This window comes from Pinus tabuliformis, chromosome 5_2 (genome assembly GCF_031772625.1).
Source record: "Pinus tabuliformis cultivar Carrire ecotype Pingquan chromosome 5_2, CPIR1, whole genome shotgun sequence".
In the NCBI taxonomy this organism is placed as follows: domain Eukaryota; kingdom Viridiplantae; phylum Streptophyta; class Pinopsida; order Pinales; family Pinaceae; genus Pinus; species Pinus tabuliformis.
The window spans coordinates 806,725,637-806,731,662 of NC_142306.1; positions in this window are offsets into that span (position 1 = coordinate 806,725,637).

Below are 6,026 nucleotides of genomic sequence, written 5' to 3' on the forward strand. Positions count from 1 at the left end.
AAATGCTATGTAGATGGTCCATTTGTTTTTTGAGTAAGTATGGGGTTGTGTAGACCATATTTTGGCCTCTTTAGACTATGAGCTTGCAAACTTTTAGGTATGTTTGGATGCTAGAATGAATAAGCCTTAAGATGTTTCTTGATGTAAGCATAAAAAGCGCTTGTTATACCTCCCATTTCATTTAAATAAAAAGTGTTCTCTCTCTCTCTCTCTCTCTCTCTCTCTCTCATTATGACGAAAAAAATTAGAGCTATTTTTTTTGTAATCTAATATTTCGTTAATCCAAGTAAATTATAACAATTTCACATCCTTGCCTACCATTGGCTTTCCACATGGGAAATGAGACCACTAGTAAAATAACAGGGTAGCAACCCAAAAATATACATGGAAATTATACCAATGTGCCAAAAACTTAGAGAGTTTAGAGAGGTCCTTGAAGCACCATGAGATGTGCATATAAATAATTAAAAGTGCCTATGAATAATACTATACAAACCAAGATACCACAACCTAGTAGAACTACCTAACCAAAGAAACATCAAAACAAAATTCATTAGAAAACTAAGTAGAAGTGGAGATGTCCACGTCAATTAGGTTGGTGTGTGCCTAACTACAACCACTTGGACATGGAGCGAGAGCTAATTGGCCTTCAATATATTTGAGATGATCCCCTATGTCTTTTTGGTGAGGCGCCGCCTTGTCCAACATCAACATAATATCCTCTTTAGCTTCATTCTTTTCATTAATAACCCTTCCAAGCAACATTTTCATCCTCAAGTAGATGTCAATAGTCAGCAAGTATTGGTTTTGTCTGCCTCAGGTGTGCCTTAAGTGAGGCACCTACTTAGTAATATCCATTAACATCTTTGAATCAAAAGGGTAGTTGCATGCAACTGCCACATATGGTTCAAACTCACAAAGCTCTTCCTGGACCACTGTAGGGACTTACTTATGAAATATGTGAGTGTAAGCCTAAACCTTAGATCTAGCTGAAGAACCTCCCATCCCTCCACCACTACCATTACCTCGTCTGCATTGTGCTCTTTGTCAAACCATATTTTTAGACTCAGGTGATTGGACCAACCTTTTGTTTGAGTGATATGTTATGAGCCTATGAACATAAGAAGAATAAGGGCTTGAATAACTCATCCTGTCTTGCAATGAAGGTGGAAAGGCAAACAAGGCTCACACATAAACAACCAATGTGGAAGGAGCCAACATAAAAATAACAACGACTGGTAAAAAAGCAACCGAGACCACATCACAAAAGACCATAAATATCAAATCCCTTTTGAGGTTGAGGACAATGAATGTCCCAACCCAAACCAACATTAAGAATGCTTGAAAATACACTGTAGCCATTCCCCTTTTACCTTCCCATTGTGTGAACTGCAAAATTTCATTACGGTCTAGTCTCATACCTTGTTCTTTCCATCTGAAAACATAACCACCAAGCCTTGACCACATTGCCAATTTAATGTGTAGTGTGCAACACATCACCCTTGTTGATTGTGTGAGGTGACATTTGCCTCATTTTATCCCCCCTCATTTCGTCCCACCTCACTTGATCTAAAGAATAAAGTATAAATCTTATTATATATAATCCATAAATCCAAATTTTAAATCATTATTTCTTGTATAATAATTACCCTAACTTTGAAATATGCTCATATGTTACAATGAGTCACTCTTAAGATATTTTTTTTTGATACAAATACAACAAATACTTATTATACTTTTGATTTCATTGATATGTATGTATTTTTATTTTAAAATAAATAAATAAATTTTATTATTATTATTATTATTATTTAGATCTATTACATAAATGTAATGATTGCCAATACATTTATTTGATAGATTCTAAAGATATATATATAAATAATTCTATTAAAAAAACTTCTATTTAAATAAATAAAAATTTTATTATATATAATTCATATATCCAATTTTAAATTATTATTTTCCTGTAAAAACTTTCAAATATTACAGTGAATCCATCCTAAACTGTTTCTTGATGTAAACCCAAAAATTATCTATTATACCTTTCCATTTCATAGATATATATAGAGAATAAATATATATTCATATAGATAATAATTCATCTATCCAAATGTTAAATCATTATTTTATTTATAATAATTTATCTCATCAATCAACTTCAAAATTAATATGCTAACTTTACACTTACGCTTATTAAATTTATTATATTTAATTTATCATAAACTTGGTCCAAAATAACCCTTAAACATATTTAAATTCCTTAAATTTCCCTCTCCTGACCACTCATAATGTTCTAGCATCACCGACACAAGACACCCAAGGCCAAGCTATGTGACCTCCCAGGTAAACTCTGACAAAAGAAAGGCGTAGAATGTTAGATGCCAGCCTTGCTTGCAGGAGAAATTGGAAAAGTATTTTTGGTGTTTTCATTGGTTGAAACACTTTGCCCTAACTTAATAAATTTCTTTTCGCACAATTCACGTTTAAATGTTATGCAAAAACGGTGAGAGGGCCCACAATTATTGTGAATAGGCTATATCTTTTCTCTTGTTATGGAAATGTAGAAAATTTAAATATATTTTATATATTGTCAAAGTAGATACGTAATGTTAAGGTGAACTTGAGACATACGTAATGTGTTAGTGATATAACTGGGGATTTATAATTTCCCCCTTTCACTTATAATATGCACTTGTTGAAAAAACCAGCGATACTATGAGGTGTGTGGGTTTTTATATGTATATATTTTGTAATTATTATTTAAAATTTAATATATTATTTAATTGTATAATTTGTTATTGAAATTGAAATTTATAATTGTGGAATTTATTTTTATCGAGGTTAAATTTTATTTTGATTTTTCAAAATATTTGTGGAGGAGTTATGAAGAATGTATTATATGTATTGATTAATTGAATGAGTCTTTTTAAAATAATGTAAAATTAATCAAATTTTATGGTAATTAATTTTATAGTTTCTCAATCTGATGGGTTGTTATGATGGGCATTAAATGATTTTATAGATTTGATGCATTTTCTTATCGCCTCCTCTGTGCATGCCATCACTTCATGGCGAATTTATGAGACCTCTCCTCTTAACGAAGGTGGTAAAGGTCCCTTGGCACAATTCTTGTCTATGTGTAAATTTGGTTCACTACAATATGCTCTTTATCTTTGGCACTAGCTCGAGCTTTGGTTTATCCTTCATCGCCTCCTCTTCTTGCTTCCCTTGCCCATCATGCACTTGGATTCATGTCTGGTTGCTTAGGTGGCTTTCCTTCCATCTACATCGTTGGCTTTCCCCCCTCCCTTGGTGGATTTTTCCAATGGCGAAGGCTTGGCCCCAAGCTTGCCAGTGGTGAAGCTTTCCTAGCAAGTTATCATGGCCTCTCTCTTTCATAGTTGTCTCATGCAACTTCCCTCCCATCTATGTCCTAGTCTTTGTGATGTCTTGTTGCCTTTGGTAATCATGGCTCGTCAACGAGCTCATTGTTGGTTTGGAAGTGGTGGTCGTGGCACTTTAGGGGGTTTTGGAGCATGATTGCGAGTCAAATCTTCAGCCCACAGCTTCCATACTCATATGCCTTTAGACATTCAAGAGGAAATCCATCTCATGGAAGAGGAAATTCATCATGAACAACTTGTCACTTTGGATTCAAAAGTCATGGTTGGTATAGCTTATTGAGTTTCGAATACATACAACTCTCGGGGCCACCAAAATCACTATATGCATATAATTGATTTGCATTGGTATGTTAAGTTGCTATTGAGGATGATTATGGTTGATAGGAGACAACCTAGGTCAATCTAATGCACAAACTTGGATGGACTCAAAGATATTATGCTAGATGTGGAAGGAGGCTTGCCAAGCTTGAGATGGGATAGTCGCCTAACTCCCCAATTCCATTGCCATGCAAGGTTGAGGAACAACCCATCAACCTCGATACTTCACTATTCTCCTGATGCTCAGGTTCCCTATATTTTATCGTTTCATTTCATGGTCTTCCTACTTGCCCATCTGGGTTGTTCATATGTTCTTAGAGTTTTTGCATAGTTATTTTTCTTGTTTCCTTAGACTGTGCAATCCCCAAAGGTTGCCCATTTTGGTTCTTGTTGTTGGTTTCCCCCATGGTGGGGCAACACTATCTTTTGGAGTTCTCAAGCTTTGGACAATCAATTGCAACTAATTTTGTTAGTTATTAACTCTATATTTTATTGTCCAGGTTTATGACTTTTACCTCTTTCCCATTAAGGAGCTCAAGATATTTGCATGAATATTTCAAATGGTATATATGTTGACAAAATCGATAATGGAAGTCATTTATATATTTAGTTAATAAATAAATAATTTATTATTGTTTTATTTATATATTTATTTGGTTATCTCACACCTAATATAACTAAAATTTATATAGATTTATATATATTTATTAAATTTGGATTTATTTATTAGTATATTATAATTTATCATTGATATATTTAGATATTTATTTATTTATTTCTTACCTAATATAACTAAATTTGACCTTGCTCCTTAAGTCAACCTTTGGCCAGGTAACCGTTGGGGTCTCTGCTCTAGCTATTGAAACAGGCGAAGCTGGATCTGTTCTTCAACTTGTCCTGACGATGAACCACACTGGTTGGTTCGAAACGCGTCGACAAAAGATTGATTATGTGATTTTGCCGAAGATTTTCTAAACAATGTTATGGATCACAGAAGTCTAAACTCCTTAATGGAAGTCATGTAAGCATAATAAAACCTTAGGATCATTTGTGATTACCACATTATCTCACGATATGAACATGTGCCCTACACTTAGTTCACACTTAATACGTATTCTAGAGGAAGTGTTTGATGAGTCTCTTAACTTGAATAGTGTAAATTTTAAGAAATAAACCAAAATGATTCTTGACCTCTAGCATAATGGTGTTGTTCCCCATGTAGATGGGGAGATTTCATAGTTGCACCCAAACTAGGTATGGGTAGAGACATGTTCACTTAGTTGAATTCCAAGAACCATTATTTTTGGAAAAGACTAACATTGCTCGACAATTGTAATTTTATTTCCATGATTAGTTTTTGTTCTTTGGCACTCTTAAAAACCTCAAGAGCAATAATTCCCCTTCAACAATTTGCACACACAACATTAAGTTATTCTAAAAGAGCCATATAAGTTGGCCATAGTTCATTAAATATATGTATTATAACATTTAATTATATAGAGCTAGATTATCATGGTGATCTTTGACTAGTTCATTAATTTTGGTTACATAAATAGATACATTTTACATCTCATTGTAAGGTAGACCACCATGAGTGAGTGAGTGTAATGATCATGTTATACTTGCTTATAACATATGATAATATAGATCATTCTTAATCCTAGATCTATCAAGAATTGAGAGAGATAAATCTCTCGAGGTGCATAAATTTAAGCAAAGGTCCGTGATTCCTTACAATGCTTAATACATATAAAATTAAGATGGAGCTATGTTCATGCTATTTTTCTAATTTTTGAAATTGATATGATATTTTATACAAAATTGTTAATCAATCCACAAAATGTTTATTTAAGTGATATTGATATTGTATTGTTTGATTGTGTCATATATAGTTTCAATAATATAATTAATTTTTCTTCAATATTATATGGGCTAACTTAAATGATGACTAAGACAACAAAGCTCGAAACCATTACAAAAAATACTCATTATGAAACCAATATTTCTCCTAATCACCTAAACTAAACCCAATTAATACATCTCTTTTTTACTTACTATAAAACCCCTTTTTTTTATATATAAAATATATTAGATTAATAATTTGAACCCATTAATAAAATATACGCAAACAAATTTGAATTTATTTTAATTTTAAATGTCAAATCTTTAAAAATACACTTGTATTAAAAAAAAAACAATTATCCCCTCATAATGATCAAAATATTTATAAATTTAAAATTAAAACAAATGTCAAAATAGGAGTGTGAAAATTCGAATTAAAATAAATGTCAAAACATGAGA